General features: G+C 44.9%; 1 pseudogene; it reads left to right on the top strand.

Moving 5' to 3' along the window:
• Positions 1–194: 194 nt before the first annotated feature.
• Positions 195–7,661, top strand: LOC136545114 (vacuolar-sorting receptor 1-like; annotated as a pseudogene).
• Positions 7,662–20,602: the final 12,941 nt, after the last annotated feature.

Below are 20,602 nucleotides of genomic sequence, written 5' to 3'. Positions count from 1 at the left end.
CGCGGCGCGATCCCCGAGCTCACGCTGTAGCGAGGCTAGCAGCCCACGAACGCACGAGGGTCAAGTCATCGCCACGAGTACGGCACCCTGGCCCTGTGGTGCACCCATCGCCGATCCAACGGCCGCCCGCGTCGCGACGAACTCTGTCAGCTTCGGATCAGGGGCTTCTGCTTCGGTACGGTCCCGCGCAGGAGAGCAGAGCAGAGCAGGCAGCCGACGACTTCCCCCGCGCGGAGGCGTTGCTTCCACCCAGGTCGTCCAACGCCTGCTGCATCCCCTTCCCTCTCCCAGCCCAGCAGCAGCCGATCGGCCTCTACTGGATCTCGCCGGCCGCCTCCAATTGGTCGTTCTCTAGGCCCGCAGATCTGCGCTGCTGCGCCCTCGTGGAAATCTCCGTTCCTCCCCCATCCGTCTCTTGGATCGATCGATCCTCCCATAGTCCCATCGCTGGTTCCCCTCCGCCCCACACGAGTCCTTCCAAGGAATCGAAATTTCCAGCCGGCCCGGCACGGTGGATTATTCTGCTATATCAGCAACTCCACTGGGCGCTGAGGTTCTGTAGAAGGGCGGTGCGCTGATCGGGGCAGGGGAGCATGATGAGGGGGCAGGCGTGGCTGGCGCTGCTGGTCGTGGTCGCGCTGGCCTTGGCGGACGCGGCGGCGGGGAGGTTCGTGGTGGAGAAGAACAGCATCCAGGTGACGTCCCCCGACGAGCTCAAGGGCAAGTACGAGTGCGCCATCGGCAACTTCGGGGTGCCGCAGTACGGGGGCACCCTGCACGGATGGGTCGAGTTCCCCAAGTCCAACCGGAAGGCGTGCCAGAGCTTCGACCAGTTCGACATCTCGTTCAAGCCCAAGCAGGCCGGGGGACGACCCATCTTCGTCCTCGTCGACCGCGGAGGTGACCTTGACTCTGTCTGTCCTGGCCTTTTTCTTTTTTGGGTTTGTTGCTCCATTCAGTTGCGCGTGCTAGTTATTTTCGGAAACCTATTTTTCGGTTGTCCACCTGGTCTTTGGAATTGGTTGCTCAAATTAGCGAACCGGATTAGTGAGGGTAGTCTTTTATCGTGATTCGTTCAGTTGTCCACCTGGTCTTTGAAACCTATTTTTCGGATGTCCACCCTGGTCGATTGTTGGTTTCAGCCAGACTTATTCAATCAGCCAATAGTTTTTTCCTCTCAAAAAAACCAGCTCCAGTCAGCACAAACCAGCACCAGCACCAGCACCAACCAGCTAACATACCTAAGTTACGAGTTACGAGCTGCTAGCCTCCCTACTCTGAGGTGTGTTGTTTGACTTTTCTATTTTAGGCTTCCATTCCCTTGAAATTGAATGCAGCCTATCCTTTTTTTTCCTAAAGAAAATGCTTACATTCCCTTGAAACAGCTGTTGTTGTGATCCTGCAGTTATATCTCTGGTCGAGGATACTTTTGTATTTGGCGAGCAGTTTATTAGAACTATATAGTGGAATACAGAATTGAGGATGCTGTATACTTCATAAGTTCTTAAAACGAGGAGTTAAGAATATTCTGTAGTTCAATTGTATGAGATGATACTACGCAGATTTAACTTAACTAGCTTTGACTGTCTTTATGGTATATTTTCGTTAGTGACAAATTTGTAGTGATGCTTATTTTGCACGATCATCAATTATCAGTACATACCTAAGTTCTACATACTTATCCACGTACCATGATCTGTTGAGATTATTTGAATATTGGTTTAGCTTTGCTTCCTGCGGTGTCAGGTCCAGAATCTGCTCACATATCACAATTTGTATATGACACATCTTCTGTTAGAGTAAGTCAGGGGCCTATTGGGCCTGGGTTGGCTGTATAGCCCATTAGTGTTAGGGTTAATTAGAGATAAGGGACCCTTACTTAAGGGTCAAGTAAGCTTTGCTTGGGAGTAAGTAAACCTCTCTATATAAGGAGAGGAAGATGTATCGATCTAATCAAGCAAGAATTAAGAAGGAAATCCCTTCCCTCTTGCTCGGGCCGTGGGCAAGGCCCCCGGCCGGCCTCCAGCCTCCCTCGCAGCCCTAGCCGTCACAATTATGGTCGTGGACAGTACCCGCTTCACTGTAGCACCGCGGGTACTGTGGCCCGGCCGTTGCCGCCTCTCCCTCAACTCTCTCCCTCTCAATCCTACTCATGATTGAGAAAAGCTTGTTCTAATGAGTCTATTATGTTTTTAATGAACAGAATGCTTCTTCACAACCAAGGCATGGAATGCACAAAACGCTGGAGCTGCTGCAGTTCTTGTTGTAGATGACAAGTCAGGAACCTCTAATCACAATGGACAACCCAGAAGAAGGCAAAGAGCACCTAGAAAACATCACTATTCCCTCAGTTCTTATAACAAAGAAATTGGGGGAAAGCCTTAAGAAATCTGCGGAAAATGGCGATATGCTTAGCGTTCTTCTGGACTGGAGAGAATCCCTTCCCCATCCCGATGAGCGCGTAGAGTATGAGTTCTGGACAAACAGTAATGATGAATGTGGTCCTAAATGCGATATGCAAATGGACTTCGTGAGGAGCTTTAGAGGAACTGCACAAATTCTTGAGAAAAAGGGTTACACTCAGTTTACTCCTCATTATATCACATGGTATTGTCCAGAAGCTTTTGTCGATAGCAAGCAATGCAAATCACAGTGCATCAATCATGGGAGATATTGTGCACCAGACCCAGAGCAGGATTTTAGCCAAGGGTATGATGGAAAAGATGTTGTGGTTCAAAATCTACATCAAATTTGTGTATTCAAGATTGCTAATGAGACTGGAAAGCCATGGCTGTGGTGGGATTATGTGCATGATTTCGCACTTAGGTGCCCAATGAAGGATAAGAAATACACTCATGACTGTGCCAGCGATGTTATCAAGTCACTTGGTATGTCTAATTCATCACTAACATGTATCTCGGTAGCTAGTGCTATTTATTTTTCTTTTGTAGCATACAAGTAATTGACTAAGTTGCTGTCAATTAAGTATTCAATGTGTCAATTCCCTGTTACAGGATTGGACATCGAGAAGATAAACAAGTGTGTTGGCGACCCTGAAGCCAATGAGGAAAATGAAATTTTAAAGGCAGAACAAGATGCCCAAGTACGACTGTGTTCATAAATAGTACCCCCTCTTTGTTTTTTTACAAGGTGTATTTGTTTCGACAAGGCTTTGAGTCTTTAATCAATGATTACTCCATTAATATTTCATTTATGTGATACAGAATCATAATCATAAGCACAAAATCATAATCATAAGTAAGCATTCTTTTAACGTGGATCTAATAATATCGATTTGGTGTCATAAAAATTATGTATTACTATCTCCATCACAGAAGACATGTATTCTAGGTTTGTCCTAAGTCAAACTATTTTAAGTTTGACCAAGTTTGTAGAGAAGGTTGTCAACTGTTTAAAGGGCGTACCTAGTGTAGAGAGCTCCCGCTCTGTGCGGGGTCTGGGGAAGGGTGTTAGTGGCAAGCCTTATCCCTCGCCTGTGCAATGCGAGGAGACCGCGACTCGAACCCGGGACCTTCCGGTCATAGGTGGTAAGACTCTACCGCTTGCACCAGGCAGTGTAGAGAAGGTTGTCAACGTTTATGAAACCTAATAAGTATACTATGAAAATATGGTCCATGATGAATGATACTTATTTGGTAATATAAATATCAGTATTTTTTGTATAAACTTGGTCAAACGTAAGATAGTTTGACTTAGGACAAAACTAGATTGTGATTTTTTGGGGGGATGGATGTAGTAGTAGAGTAATTGTTGGTCAAAGGTTTGTCCTAACGAAACCAAATAAGCCTTGTAGTTTCTAAATGGAGGGAGTAACATTTTTGTTTACAAATGCTACATGCTTTACATATTTTCATCAATCTGCGGTATACTTAGTTCTCTGCTTTTATTATATAGATTGGTCATGATCAAAGGGGAGATGTCACAATACTACCAACCCTTGTCATCAACAACAGGCAATACAGAGGTGAGCCTACTATCTTGTAGTGCCTATCTTTTTGTGGTCCAATGTTGTTTGTGTCACGTTTAGTTTTTCTCTTCAGGTAAGCTGGACAAAGTTGCTGTCCTGAAAGCGATCTGTTCAGGATTCGAGGAGACAACTGAGCCTGCTGTTTGTTTGAGCGAAGGTCTGTAAGCTTTCATTTTACTGCAGATATCTCTTAGTAGATCTTATCTGATGTCGCATTTACTCTTTTATTTCCTTCTTTTATCTCATATAGAGGTTCAAACAAATGAGTGTTTGGAGAACAATGGGGGTTGCTGGCTGGACAAAGCTAATAATGTTACTGCATGCAAGGTACATTTTTTAACCGCTATGCATGCTGCTGATGCTTGTCTTACCCCTCAATTCTTGTCTGGTAAGAGGTTCTAATTGCATTTACGTGAGAATGCAGGATACCTTCCGTGGGCGTGTTTGTGAGTGCCCTATTGTGAGAGGGGTAAAATTTGTTGGTGACGGATATACCCATTGTGAAGGTACTCTATGAATTTATTCTTGCATTACATCGACATAAGTTATAATGGAAAATTTTCTGATCAGATAATGATTATTGCTACCTTCATTCTCTTTTCTCATTATTTTGGAGATTGCATCGTCTCCAATGCATTCATTATTCCTTTCCTGATTATTACATGTTACAAATATTATTGATATACAAATGATACGAAAACAGTTTGATGATAAATCCCTAGTATTATTTTCATGTGACAAAAATCTAAATGCTTTCATGTATACCAATGGTTCAAGTTTTAAAATGCTGACTACACACTCATTTTAAGAGGCTAAGTAAAATAGAATGTAGGCAGTTGTAATTTGTAAATCAGTGTTGTTCGCGTTACTATGTGGTATTTTACTATTGCACGAATAGCATCTTATCAGATATTATATGTTAATTGATATTTGAGGATGCAATACTACAACTATGATTGAAATTTGCCATTGTCAGCTTCTGGTATTGGTAGGTGTGAGATCAATAATGGAGGGTGCTGGCAGGAAACTAAAGATGGGAAGACAATCTCTGCCTGCTCAGTAAGTAAATGTTGTTTGAGACATTTGCCTTTTGCTTTGCAGTTTGTTTACATTGTTAATAAATTTGGAATTCTGCAGAACGAAGTATCTGAAGGTTGTAAATGTCCAGTGGGTTTCAAGGGTGATGGAGGAAACAGTTGTGAAGGTATCATTCAGAAAGTAGTTGTTTACAGACTTGAATTCAACATTGTTTTGAAGGGGCAGAAGTTGATTCTATATTTGTGTATATTGGACCAAAGGAAATACCTTGCATTCTAAGCACTGAAATCCTAACAATTTAGGAAATCCAAGGGGCACAGAGATAACAAAACGCAAGGTTCAGCTCAACCAGCTACCACAGAAACCATGAGCAAATCCAAATACAGTACCAGTACATATCACAAACTGAGTACCTACTATTGATACAGTGACTTGAAGATCACTCAGTCGGAGTTGCCTCCGGCCTCCTTGCAATCGCAGTAGAAAATTTTCCACCCTGATGACCTCTGCCTTGTGCACAATCAAATTGTTGTTGCTGTAAGAAATTGCCGAACTGCCAAAGAGACTAGTCAGATTATGAAAAAACCAATCATTTCTTGTCCGGCATGGTACCCAAAGGGTCCCATCTTTTCTTTTGGCACTCGCAGACCCTTGAAAATTCAACTCACAGTCGTCCCACTGTATTTGTTTTGGATGCCACTTCAAAGCATCTCTGATCCAACGCCATACTAATTGCCCTATCTGAGACCTAGAAGTTATATTGTATGGTCAACAGTTGTGTCCATTCCACTTTCTACATCGCCATCGCAGTACCGTATTACATTGGTCCCACATATTGGTTTAGCACTTCACATATTTATCAAATACCGCTTCTTTTTTAGAGCATAGTCTTCAATTGAAGTTCTTAGAGTAAAATTTACCTGCTAAGGATGGTTCTCTAATTCCACTTTTGAATAACACAGACTATTTTTTTGTGATCTATTTTAATCTACGTATTATTTGCAGACATTGATGAATGCAAAGAGAAACTTTACTGTCAGTGCAAGGGCTGCAGCTGCAAGAATACATGGGGAAGCTATGAGTGCAGCTGTGGTGATGACAATATGCTATACATGAGGGAGCATGACACTTGCATCAGTGAGTTAGCTGGACCTGCATTTTTACATAGTCTAATTCTGTCTTCATATTTTCCTTGCAAGCACCTTTTCAGATGAGAAGTACGAAATTCTATCTTTTGTTTGAGATGATTGATCTTATTCCTTTTAAATGATGGAAAAAAAGAACTGTTCTCAATCATCTGTTACTTTCTGACTAACACAATTATGCTCTAGTTGCTTAATAAACAGTGATTATTTCAAAATAAAATTTGCTTGATGTTGCACAGACTCTACAATGTAATCCCTGGAGCTACTTATTCCATGAACTGTAAACCTATTTTCGTGTACAGAAGTTTCATTGCATGTCTATGTCGATTCTAGTGAAGCTGACAATAATAGCAGATTTATCCATGTGTCATAGATTCTTGCTTGTTACACTTTCTTTTTTGCTTTTAATTACATCCTCTCTTTTTAGGATTGCTTGAATCAACTGGCATATAATCATCACAGTTTTTCATCGATGTGATTTTTGGGCCTATTTAAGTAGATGCCATGTCAGTTATTATTAGTTCTTTGTTCTTTTCCCGTAGTACTGGACTTTTTTTAGGTCAACACAAAAAAAAAGTCCAGCACTACGGGAAAAAGAAAGCAGTAGATGATGCACGTGTATATAGATAAGCCTATGGATATTCTAAGATATTTTGCACAAGTAAAAGTTACCCGCCATTCATTTCAACTTTTATTGTATTAGTCTCATACCATTTCTAAATGATGTGCAGGCAAAGAGGGAACTACCACTACTGTTGGCTGGAGCTTCCTCTGGGTTATTTTCTTTGGACTTGTTTTTGCCGGGGTTGGAGCATACGCTGTGTACAAATACAGGCTGAGGGTAAAACAACTCCCGATTTCTCAGTTTCCTCTCTACCCTTTGATCTTTATATGCAAGTGGTCGCATGTAGGACTTGATTTGCTAGTTGTTACTGTAATAATGATACATTTGTTACTGAAATCTTCGTCATCATTTCACCAGAGTTACATGGATTCGGAGATCCGTGCCATCATGGCCCAGTACATGCCTCTGGATAACCAAGAAGGAGCAAACCAGCATCAGGTCGTGCACGCCAATGATATTTGAAGTGGCAGCTCCTTTTTCTGGAGCAGCATAGAGGGAGCGTGCAACATTTCACTTGTGCTGCTGCATCATTGGACATGGGTTTTACAAATAGGTCAACTAGGCTCAAAGATACACGGGTTGTGCGAGGAGATCAAGATCTACTGTACCATGTATTAAGAGAGAGACGTTGTGCACCTTAACACTTGATGAACAGCATAGGGGATGATACCATCGTAGTTTTACTAGCCTTTAGTTTCTCTTCAAACTTGTGAGTTCTTGTTGCCTCGTCGCATACACATTTTTCTTTTATAGATAATGGAACACGTCGCATACATGTGAACACTGTAAATACCGTTACCTGAATAAAGCTTCAGTCTGCCAGGCTACAAGCAGCATACCAATGCTCTGAAGCACTGGTTTTACATGTCTGTATGTATATGTGATTGATGACAGATTACTTAGCTGCTTCTGTCCGATCCTATCAATCAAAATTATTCGTGTAATTATGGTAAACATGGTTTCTGTATGAACTGCAAGCTTAGGCACCTGTGTGAGATTCTCCCTGCTCTCCGCTAGAGAAGGCATGAAAAGGAGAACTTCTGGTCTGCTGCATGCTCAACCATTGCAGTGCTAGGAAGGATTGCAGCATACATACAGGTGCTCCAAAAGGGGAGAAACCCAACAAAAGAAGGGCGCGCCGCGCGCGTGTTGCCGCCTTTTTCATAGAAAAGCACAGGCAGCATGATACCGTGTGTGCAATCGTGATATTCCTTTCGAGGGAGGGTGTGCTCGATCGGTTTCCTTCTGGGCTTTTGATGCTGCTGCTGCATCTTGCTTTGAGATACTCGCAGCTGGTACTATTGGTCCGTGTGGAATTCTTTCCAGCTGCTAGTTTTATTTGGCCATTTTCCCTCTGACGAAAGATCAGTAGGCTTTCCCTCTTTTGAGGCTTGGCATGACTCAAGCAGTCAAGCTAGCCGGCACAGCTGCTCATCTGCAGGGCGCGTATATGGACAATATCTCAGTTGAAAGGCAGCATGCTAGCTCTTGATCTGATCATGATTCAGGTTGCGATGCGCGCGTGGTGCTGTCAGCTGTGCTCACACAGGTGCCATGCACACGACGTACTAGCTAAACACTCGATCACTCCGCAAGTGAGATTTGGCTTTTCTTTACAGGGGCATCGGTGAGGCTTTCGAGAGCGCGTGCCCGTGGTCGATCGTGCGACCGCAGAAATGTGTTCAATTGTCCAAATCCAAGGCGCGTGCATGAGCATGATCGCACAGGTCTAGTAGTACCTATGGAGAGAATCGTGCAACAAGAATAGATTAACACAACATACTTGCGCAGTTGCGCTACCATCATTCTCGTCTGCATGTATAGTCATGGATAATGAGCGACTTGGAGATCCAAGCAGATACTGTATGGGCTCTCGATAGAGGGCCATCATTTATGTCAGATCGGATGGTCGGACATATTAGGCCCTCCACAATGTGAGCGGTGCCTGATACTGCTTATGCATGCCAACCCACAGTGATGCTTTATTGACTTTCAGGCTGCAGCATGTAAAAGTAACGCATTCTTTCTCCGCTCCCAGTTTTCGTGGCAGCAGTAGTCTCACAGCAGCAGCAGAGTACTTGCCGCAGTCTCACATCAACAGGACAGTACTAGTTTTTTATTGTTTGGAGCACCGGCGCAGCTACTTTCTCCGCTCTAGTTTTCGTGGCATCGCTTCAAATTGGCATCGCCTACCACAGCGTGTGAAGTGAAGCCTAAATGCTCTCTCTCCTCTTTTGGCACCACTCAAGCACAACATTGTGGAGGGCCTTAGATGATCTTCAACCGTGAATAAAACGCGCTTCACTGAGCGCATTCGTGTGGACTTCGCCACTAACGTTTCGACGTCTGGCAGTTTTTACCGCCGTGCGCCGGTTCGGGGCGTCGTCATCAGCCATGGAGGAGTAGAGGAGAGGACGACCCGAAGGAAGGCGTCCTCGACGGGAGAAGAGGAGGCGCGATGGGAAGCGACGGGGAAAGGAGAGGTCAAGGATGGTAACCGGTTGATACCAGGTTATATGTGGATGATATTATCTTGACGGTTGACGGCTTCATCCCAACAACTTCTTCGACATATTATTGGCTCTACAACAAGAATTTGTTATGAATGATCTCGGTCATCTTCGTTACTTCCTGGGCTCGGTAGTCATCTACAGGTCTTTTTCTTTCTCAAGCTAAGTATGCTGCTGAAATTTTGGCCAAGGCAAATATGTCATCATGCAACCTTGCCAAACTCCGATTGAGGTTCATTCCAAGCCCACTCTATATCGGAGTCTCGCTGGTACTTCACAGTACTTAGACTCTCACACGGTCAGATATTGCTCATGCCGTTCAACAAATGTGCTTATTTATGCATGACCCCCCGAGAGTTCCATTTTGCTCTCATCAAACGCATTTTGCGGTATATCAAAGGCACCATAGAGTATGGTCTTGCTCTTTCTCGCAGCCGATCACATGAATTAATTGTTTACTCGGATGTCGATTGGGCCGGCTGTCTTGACACCCGTCGCTCTACCTCTGGATATTGCGTATTTCTTGACGATAATCTTATACAGCGGCGGATCCACAGGGGGGGCTGGGGGGCTCCAGCCCCCCCTAATTTCTTGATTTCAAGCCTAATCATTGTAGCAAAAGCTTGATTTCACCATTAAATCTTCATGCAAATCAACATCTCCATTGTTTTAGCCCCCTCTTATCCCGCATCGTGCATCCGCCACTAATCTTGTATCATGGCCCTCCAAGCACCAACACACTGTCTCGCGATCAAGTGTTGAAGCTGAGTACAGAGGTGTTGCTAATGCCGTAGCAGAGGCATGTTGGATTCGTCAACTCATGGGTGAACTTCACCGCCCTTTAACATGTGCTACTCTTGTATATTGTGACAATATCAATGTCGTTTATTTGTCCACGGATCACGTTCATCACCAAATGACCAAGAACATGGAGATTGATCTACATTTTATTCAGGAACGTGTGGCCCTTGGAGCTGTGCAGGTTGTACATGTTCCAACATCACTTTAATGGTCTTGTTCGGCTTACCTTATATCCGGCTTGTTTGGCTTCTTTTTACAGTCGGAAGAATATTTTTCTCTCACAATATTTCAGCCATAACAGTGTTTTTCAGCCATTTTCAGCCAAGTTTCAGCAAGCCGAACGGGACCAATATGCTGACATATTCACCAAGGGATTGCCTACTGTTGTCTTTATTAACTTTCGGTGCAGACTCAACGTTCGCTCTGCTCCCGGATGATACTGCGGGTGGGTATTACAATGTGATAAGTCTAGAATACGATGAGTCTAGAATGTGATAAGTCTTGTATGAAGAGACATGTAATCCCCTATATAAACTCTTTCAATCAATGGAAAGGGTAAAGCCAATTACTCTAATTATTCTAACACGAGTGTTTTGGGGGCAATCCAAAACTCGATTTTTCTCATCTCTTCCTCTCTTCTTCTTTATCTTCGGCGGGCTTAGAAAGCAGGTCGGGAGGAGACAGGCAAGCCCGTCGGTGGGGACAAGAGAGACAACGGTGAGATGGAGGATTGTCAGAGCGGACGGTAGAGGAAGCGGTCGGTTGGGGTTAGGACGGGGGCGGTCATAACCATAGCAAAGGTGGGGAGGAGGAGGTTGCCCCTAATGGCAATTGACGATCCGCGGCATTGCTTGGCGCTGAAGGTAAAAAGATCAGGTATGGGCAGGACTCCCAAAACCCGAGCGTTGGCTAGATAGATACTTGAAAAATTATTCGTCTCTTTTTTTACCTCCTCTTTGGCCACAGGAATCACATCGGTATCTTTTTTTTACCTCCCCTTTGGCCCTGTTCGTTTGGCTTATAAGCAGTATTTTTTCAGCCAACAAATAATATTTTTCTCTTACAACAAATTAGCCAACAGTATTTTCAGCCCTGACTTATCAGCCGAGCGAACGTGGCACAAGTTGAGAACGCACGGACAGTCGGACACTACCTGAGAGCTAAAGATGGCAACGGGCACAGAATACCCGCGTACCCGCGGATATCAAACCCGGCGGGCGCGGATACGGGCAACAGAGTGCATCCGCGGGCACGGGTGCGGGCAGAGTTTTAAACCCAACGGGCATTTGTTAACGGGTAAGAAAATAGCCTATCCGTATCCGCAAACCCACCTTACCTATCTGATATGTGGGGTCACAGCCAACCAAGTATATATTGGAAGACAGAAACCCTAGAATCCCCACCCGGCCACCCCAGCGCCGCAACCAGTCCCCCTTGCCACGTCCAGGCTGACCCCCACATCCAGGCGAGCAGCAGCACGCCTCCGCAGAGGGGCTCGCCTGGCCTAAGCCAGCGGTGGAGCTGAGGATCAAGGGGACGACTCCCCGCAACGTGTGGATCGGCGACGGCTTGCTGCTGCGTGGGATCTTCGCCCGTCCTTGACCTCGCCGGCAGCCACGGGATCCTCCTGCCTCACCCACGCGCGCGACGAGAAGAGAAGGGGGGGGGGGGGCTGCCGGCGGCGGAGGAGGAAGGTCGCGGCCACGAGCCTCGCCAGCGGCGACCCGCTCTGCTCCTGCCTCGACGCCGGCGGGCCGGATGCGGTGGGTGGCGACGGTGGATGTGGCTCCCTTGGTTCGCCAGCGACGCATCCCTCCGCGGAATCACACTGCGCGACTGCGCCGTGGCCAGTCTGCTCGTAGCCCGCCGCCCCGCCCCCCTGCTCTCTGCTGGAGTGCTAGCCCCACAGGCCGCCATCTCCGCCCCCCACACCGACGTCCTGCCCACGCTGGACGCCATCTCCGCCTTGCAGGCCACCATTGTCTTCCCCATCTGGCGGGTACGCGGGCATGCTCGCGAGCGAGCCTTGCCCGCGGATAGCGGGCACGGGCACAAGTTGCTGCCCGTGGCGGCTGGCGGGCACGGGTGCAGGCACAAGATTTTGTCTATGGGCGTGGGCGTGCGAAACCACTATCACGCGGATATTGCCCATTGCCATCTTTATGAGAGCCCATGAAAGGTGAGGACCGTTCATGGCTATTGGCTATCCACCCCCCATACAAGGCTCTCGTACTCGTAGGGCAGCTAGTAGTACTACAAGGCTACAGCAGGCTAGGCGGTCCCAGGCAACATCTTTGAATCGCATTGATCCTTCCTGCCTGACTACCTTGTCCGACCCGCTCGTCGCCGTCAGTCACAGACGACTGCTCCTCGCTGCCGCTGCGGCGCTACTGCAAACTGCGGGCCTGATGAGCCTGCTGAAACAACCGTAGGCGGACGGGAACGAGAACGACGTAGGGGCCACGTCTACGCATGCACGGCGGGGAGCAATGAATGCGTATTGTTGGCGGCAATCAAAACGCCCTGATGCCCCCTGCTCCCCCTGTCCTGCGGGAGCAGCAGACGGCGCAGTGGCCATCAATTCCCTTCCTGCGCGGTTGGACGGACGGGGCAGCCATTCCCATTCTGCCGTGCGCCTCGGCAATCGGCCTAGCGCGGACGCCGCGGCAGAGATTCTCTCGCGATCGATGCGCGCGCTCTAGCTCTGCGTTGCGCGGCCTTGCGTGCTTCTCTCGGCCAGCGCCGGTGTCTGGATTGTAGGAGTAGGCGCCTAGGCGGTAGCGTACTAGCGTGTGCAGGGAGGCAGAAGACCGACGTGCTCATAACGCCTTGCAAACCCGTGAACAATTCTTCCACCGATGGGGTCATAGCAGACGAGTTCCCGTGACCAATGTGGTAATGTCACCTGGGAGTGCGCGTACAAATAGCTTGGCCTCCACGGGGCATTCAAAGTCATAGCTTATGGTTAACCAAAGTTTTTTTTTTGAATGATTAAGGCCCCGTTTAGATCTAAAAATTTCGTTTGTATTTTGGCTACGTTTGTATTTGGCAATTAGTGTCTAATTATGGACTAATTAGGTTCAAAAGTTTCGTCTCGCGATTTCTCACCCAACTATGCAATTAGTTTTTTTCGTCTACATTTAGTACTCTTTGCATGTGCCGCAAGATTCGATGTGACGGGTACTATGCAAAATTTTTTGGCAACTAAACAGGCCCTAACCAAAGTTTGTTCTGCCTCAGGGTAACAAACATAGAACTGTTTATTATTACAAATTTTTTTGTGTTTTTCAAATCAATGGACCACTTATTCTAGGTGGCTTTAGCTTCCCCCAAGTTAAATTTCTCTATATTAAAAACTAGTCAAAATAATTAGAGTAACTAGACTTAGAACAAAACTAAAATGAACTTTGATTTAGAAGGGAGGAAGTACTTGAATGGCTAGGACACTTAAAAACTAGAAGAAAAGCGCTTGTTTTATTGCGAAACACATCGATAACAATTTGGATCTTTCACTTTCCACCTATCACAATCAGTACAGTATATGAAACTAGGATAATACAGATATACAAAATATATAGGAAGACGATCTCTCTCTCTCTCTCTTTTGAATAGTTGATCCGTACAATGTTTTTTTCCTCTCCTATATCATATCCTAGGGTAAGGTCATATCGAGACTCTATGTTATGGTACGAAGCCCATAGAAGTTTTCAGGTATATATTTTTATTAATAACATATTTTACTATACTCCATTATATCCAATGTTACAGTTGAAGTACAACTAAACATTAACATATAATCCTCAGTTGCAATTTAATTGGACCTCACACACTTCGGTCTCAGGCCTTCCTCTATGATTCTGCACTTGTATCACCTTCAGCTTTGCCTTGCAAACTTTCAGATTACTACTTGAGATTTAACATATATATTTGAAAGCCCCTTTTCACTCTAATGCCCTCAACCATTTTTCACGGCTGTCCATCAATTTAGCGCCAAATACAAACAAAACATGCATGCGTTCCATTGTGACTTAGGAGTAAATATCCTCACAAATCACAAAGATCAGGTACTACCACTAGTTAACTGGAATGTCTTTTGCCAAGGAAGTACCTCTTGCCACTACTTTCCCGTGGATTATAAGATTTTTAGAATTTAAACATAGAGATTTTGATTATCTACTCTATTATTATCCCTCCCTTTTTGGGAGGCTAAACTGCTAAAGAGATTTTTTTTCCGTGTTATGGATTCTAAAATCCGATTCAAACATGCCCGAATGAATGAACAACTTGTCGTCTCAAGCTATTCGGCTGATGATTTATGCGACTGATGAGCCGGCTGAAGCTAATTTGTTGTATGAGAAAAATACTGCTCCATGACTAACGAACACGTCAAGAATCTGATCGCGCGGCCATGGATTCCTTTGCAACACGGCTGCGTTCAAGGGCATGTTCGCTTGAACTTATCAGCCAGTTTATCAGCTAGAATCTACAGTGTTTTCTCTCACAACAAATTAGGTCATGTTTGGTTCCCAGCTCCTAAATCTAGTCAGCTAAACTACCTTCTAAATTTTAGTAAGGCCATGTTTGGTTAGTTGACTAAACCTGACATGTATATGTTTGTAAAGACTAAAACACCCCTCATTAATGCTAGCTTGGTGCCCCTAGCATTTGGCGCCAACAGTGCCGCGCTGCTGGCTCCTGCTAGCGCCGCTGTCTCCCGCATGCGGTCTTGGCGCCAATTCCACGCCTGGCTTGCTGCTCTGCTTATTGCTCTGCCTTGGATGCTCTACTAGTTGCTTGGCAAAAAGCTTGGCTGCACGCTAGCGCCATTCCTTGCAGTTCAGCTTGACTGCTATGGAAGTTGTTTGCCGCAATGTATATTTTCACAAATAATGTTCAAATGGTTTACAAAAAACTTTATTATTACTGACCATAGCGATGCTATGACCTTGTAAACAAACCATTCGCTATCCAATCACGAAATTGATTCATGTTTTCATCTTCGTCTCCAAAGCATGTGGTGCCTCTAGTTGCTTAGTTGAAGTTCCTTCCTCTGGTGGTATATAGTTTTCATCTTAATCACACAAGTCAAAGAGGTCATCCATCATACCGCTCTATCTAATAAAATTGTGCAGTGCCATGCATGCTATTATTATTTTGCTTTGCTTTGCCATAGGAAAACTAGGCAAATCCAACAAGATTCTCCACTTCATCTTTAGGACTCTAAAAGACCTTTCTATAACATTTCTAAGTGAAGAATGTGTGTAATTGAAGAGCGCTTTTTCACCTCTTGGTGCAGGCCCTTCTCTCCATTCGGGTACATGGTATTTTGAACCTCTGTACGGTGCAAGAAAACCCGGTCGATTTGGGTACCCCGAGTCAACAAGATAAAATTTGTCTACACAACACAATACTTGTGTAAGTAACATGACAAATACTATGACAAAGACAATGAAGAAATGTAAAAGCCCATACATACCTAGAGGTGGATGTGGAAACTTGTCACCAAATTTCTCAAGTGCAACATTGAACACCCTCATATCATGAACTAATCCTAGCCATCCGGCTAGAACAAAAGTAAATCTCATATCAAAGTCGCATACGGCTAACATATTCTGTGTGGTGATTCCTTTTCTTCCTGTGTACTGGACTACCTTCTTAGTTGGCACAGTGACGGGTACATGTATCCAATCTATAGCTCCAATGCATTTATCAAAGTACGGAGCAAACCGAGGAGATTGTAACCTTCTATGAATAGTTGAAAATTGTGTATCTTTGGCCTAATGATATCAATTGCTAGCTTCATCACACTAGATAGTACCTTATCAAACTTGTTGCTACATGTCCCTAGTGACCTCTCAAATCTATTATCAGCTTGTCTCATGGACTGAGGGGCACCACACATCCACAAAAACATTGCTAGAGCCTCTATAGAAGTTATTTTTGTAGTGGACTGCAAACCACATCTCTCAACTAGCAAAGTGTGAAGGCTATAAAAAACATCGTTGTGCATCCTAAACATGTTATAGCATTGTGTCCTATTTCCAAGGGTTCTCATAGTCCACTGATATCCAGTTTCATGTGGGACTCTATAACCAGCCTTGTTCATGAACTTGTCATAGTGGTACATACCTAACAGCATGACAACAGTAGCAATCCATCTCTTCTGCTCACACCTAGCAACATGCATCATCAAAACTGCTTCCTCATCATTAGTGAAGTCCCCTTCATCATCAACATCTGACCAATCATCATCAGTAGTCCACTTGTCATCTGAGTCTGACCAAGCACCATCATTAGTAGTACTCCACCAATCATCATCAGAAAGTCCAGCAGCATCTCCTCCTACAGCAGCCCCTACACCAACATCAACATCAGCCCCTCCTGCAGCAGCCCGTACACCAACATCAGCCCCTCCAGCAGTAGCTCCTCCTGCAGTAGCCCCTACACCAGCATCAGCCACTCCAGCAGCAAATCCCACTTCATATGCTCCCTGGTCATCATAAGAAATAGATGTTAAAAGAGCATTAAATGTTGACATGAACAAAAATACTTGGGCAGCAGCAGCAACCCCTACACCAACATCAACAACAATGGCAGCAACACCCATTACATTGTTCAACAAGCATTACAAGGTCCAAACATAAACCATGGTTCATTACGATTACATAGTTCATCATAAATTTAAGATCTTAAGCAAAATAAAATTAAGGGTGCCAAACTAGAGACTCCATCTATCATTCTATCCTATCCTCCTCATTTATTTTGGGCAGCCCTCCTCAGTCATGCCATCCTTTGCTCATTTGTATCAAGGCCACTAAAGACCAACATGTTGTAGCTACTTCTAAACAGCATGGTAGCCGCATAGTATTCATTTGAAGCTTTGTCTGCCCTAGCCTCCATAGCCAAATTGAGGCACCTAGCAACATCATCAGCTCTAGCTTACTTTGCTTTTGTAGCTTCCCCTCTCTTGCTCTGTGCTATTCGCTCTAATGCATTGACTTCTTTCTCAGCAGCAATCTCCAATTGAGTGATCAGCCCCTGCTTGATAACATTCACTGGAACTTTTTTGTTCCTGCTAGGACTTCATGCTGTGTTAGTTGTGTTGCTTGCCCTCTTGTGGTTGTTTGTGATACTTGGTGAACTGGGATGTAAGCCATAGTCGTCTGGAGTAGCAGCACCATCTTCATCATCCTCATCTATCCCTCTATCTTGGTCATGGCATGACAGCCTAGGAATGGTGGCAGTTGATCCATCAACAATAGTGTTCTGGAAGAACTCAACCATCTGAGGAAAGAATCTAGGCAACCCATACATGAATTTCCTACACTCTGACTTCTTCTGGAAAATCACAAGAATCAACTGTTAGCACAAACCAACATGAAAGTAGAACAAGCAAACAAATTATTAGGCATAAATATTACCTTGGTATGCCTATCCCACCAAGATAGAGGTGCATCTATCCCTCTGTTTTCTTGGTGGCCAACACCTGTTTGTAGTTGTGCCCACTTGTAGAAATAGTACATGGTCTTGAGCTGGCTGAATCTATTCTTCATACATCTAAGATCATGCTTTAGGCCAGTCTGTTACTCATACAAATCTCTCAAATTATCATAACCTCTCTTAGTCATTGTCCCATTACTTGAATTGCCCTTTCTCATTTCATCAACAACAAGACAAGAGAACACAAATGTATTTGCATCGGACCAATTTGCCTTGTCAAACTAGTAGAGAAGCAGATCAGAGAATAAGAGACAAAAATTGAAATAAATAGAAATAGATCAAACAAATACACAGTACTACATGAAACATGTACACACTTCAGTAACAATCAACTAAATAGTAGTAGTTTATACAAACTTGTAGATCAAACAGATTAGACAAATAAAGATCTATACATCAAATAAATAAAACCTAACACATTGGATCAATAAAAAGTATGAGAATATAGTAACAAAACAGACATATAGAACCATAAATAAGGCATACATAACATAGATAATAAACAGAGCAAAGTATGAATCAGATCAAAGAACAAGCTCACCTCGTGCGGAATGTCGTCGTCATCTTCTGGCTCTATTCTTCAGTTGGAGGAGCCGAGCTGTAACACCCCTGGTGTTACGAGCTTGTTTAGCACCATGATTTAGGCCTAAGAAAAATTACCAAAATGATTTTTCTAGATTTTAAAATTAAAAAAAATAGCTTTTCGCGTCAACGGTAAAAATTTGAAGGTATATTTTAAAGCGCGGTTTGTGGCGATTTGTTTTGCGTAAAATAAACACATAACGCTTTAATATTTTGTTCCATGGCTTGGTATGAGTATGAGCTATCGCGTCCGATATTTTTATGTGAGCGGCAATCGCACCGAGCATTCTGGCAGCAGCAGGTTCTTTTTCTTTTCCCCACTCTATCTCACGCGCCTGCTTTTCAATGCCTCTATTTGTCTGCCTCTTCCTTATCTCTGCGCTGCTCCTGTAGTGACGAAAGTTGACCGAACACTCTTGTTCTCCTCTGTTTCTATTTTTGGTGGCTTGCCTTGCTTGTATCTGTCTGCTCCATTATATCGTTCCGTAGCATTCAGTGCCTCTGTGTGCCTCATCGTTCGGCCAAGCGGAGTCATCTCGTTCTTGCCTCTGCTGCCTGGGTCTTGTCCTTGACTACCTTGTCTTTGTGGTTGCGGTCTTGTCCATGCCAGTCGACACGTCCTGCTAACCACGCTGTGCCGCGTGTGTTTGTATCCTCGTGGCCTTGAAGTCTGCTGAGCCGAGCGCTACTTTTTCCCCGCTCCCTCTGCTTATCACGCGCCGATGCCGCCCAACCGAGCAACCCGCTGGGCCTATGTAACACCCCAGATGTTTGGCTTCCACATTTGCACTTGCATTTCATGAACATGAGCATCATTCATCCATTCATGAGCTTATATTGCATGAAACATGTTTTTAAAACATTGCAACATATTGTTATATTTCATGTGTGTTGTTTTTATGAAATGAATAGTGTGTAATACCCAAGTGCAACATGTGCAACTCACTTTAGTGAAACATGGTTAGTTAGTACTATGCAACAAAATCATGAAACATGTAAAACATCACTATAAAACAAAGGTAACATTTCATTGGGTTTTCCTTGTTTCAGTACTTGCAATGCTTGATTTTTGTGTGACCAATGTGTGGTGTGGCTAATAATCCTCTTAAGTAACTTAGTTATACTTAGAATGTCATTGGAACATTGTTCATGTTGACCATGTTGTCTAATTATGATTTTAAATAGTGATTTGACTTGTTTTGACCCCTAAAATCTTTTGTTTGACTGTTTAAAAAGTACAACTTAGAGTATTTGCATGTCTGAACAACCTAAAGCAAAGTTGTAGCAAATTTTATAAGAAACAAACTTTGTTTAGAAGCCAAGTTATGAAAATGTGCACAACATGCTCAAAAAGGGCCCACAAGTCAGTGTTGAGGGCTGATTCAACACTTAGAAAATTTTCTAAGTCTGAATTGCAATTCCAGTTTGATTGAGCTGACTTTGGCTTGATATAACTCGTGATCCGTTGAGAATTAGGTCTTGGTCCTTTAATATGAATTGTAGCTGGTACTTAGGGCTACAACTTGTATCTTGACTGTTTTTGCTGATAACCAATGGATTAGGAGAGGAAGGGCCATCAAATAACGCTGTCAGGCATCAATGTCGGGACTGAATCGGAGCTACAGTAGCCCGACCAGCAACAGAGTTTCACCGCCACGTGGCGCCGCGCGTCGCCGGCCGCCTGCCTGCTCAGGCCACATCGGGCCAGAGCACGACAATTGAAACCCCTATGCGCGACCATGGTTCCCAGCGCTCGCATTCACTCTCTTTCGCTTTCCCTGCTCGCAGCAGCAGCGCGCCACCGTTCCGCCATTGTTGAGCGAGCTTCACCATCGCCTAGCTCACTCGCCACCACAAAAACACGACCTCCAGCTAGCCCATAGCTCCGCCGTGTCCTCCTCTACCTCGTCGCCCTTCTAGCCGAGCCAGCTGAACCGTAGGTGAGGGCCATTGGCCATTTTTCCGACACCATCTCCATGGCCGTACCTCGCCGGAGCGAAGCTCACCACGGCCAACCACCACTAGGACTCTCTTGTCCTCCTTTCTCTGCTTGGTTAGCTCCGTGGTGACCCCGTGAAGCTCGTACCGAGCTCGAAAGGGGAATTGGGGGCTCGCCGTCATTAGTACCCTGCATCGGAGCTCCACCGTGCTGCCTTAGCCAGTGACGAGCTACCTCCGGTTAGCTCTAGGTCTTGCCGGTAGCATCATCCGACGCGGCTCGTCACGAAGATCATGTAGGTGCCCTCAGTGTCGCCTAAAGATGGCAACGGGCACAAAATATCTGCGTGCCCGTGGATAGAAAACCCGATGGGCATGGATATGGGTTTAAGTTTGTGCCCACGGGCACGGGCATGGGTGTGATTCTAAACCCGATGGATATTTGCTCGTGGGCATGGAAAAATAATATCCGCAC

Source organism: Miscanthus floridulus, chromosome 1, assembly GCF_019320115.1.
Source record: "Miscanthus floridulus cultivar M001 chromosome 1, ASM1932011v1, whole genome shotgun sequence".
Taxonomy (NCBI): domain Eukaryota; kingdom Viridiplantae; phylum Streptophyta; class Magnoliopsida; order Poales; family Poaceae; genus Miscanthus; species Miscanthus floridulus.
This window is presented reverse-complemented; position numbering and strand designations above follow the sequence as displayed.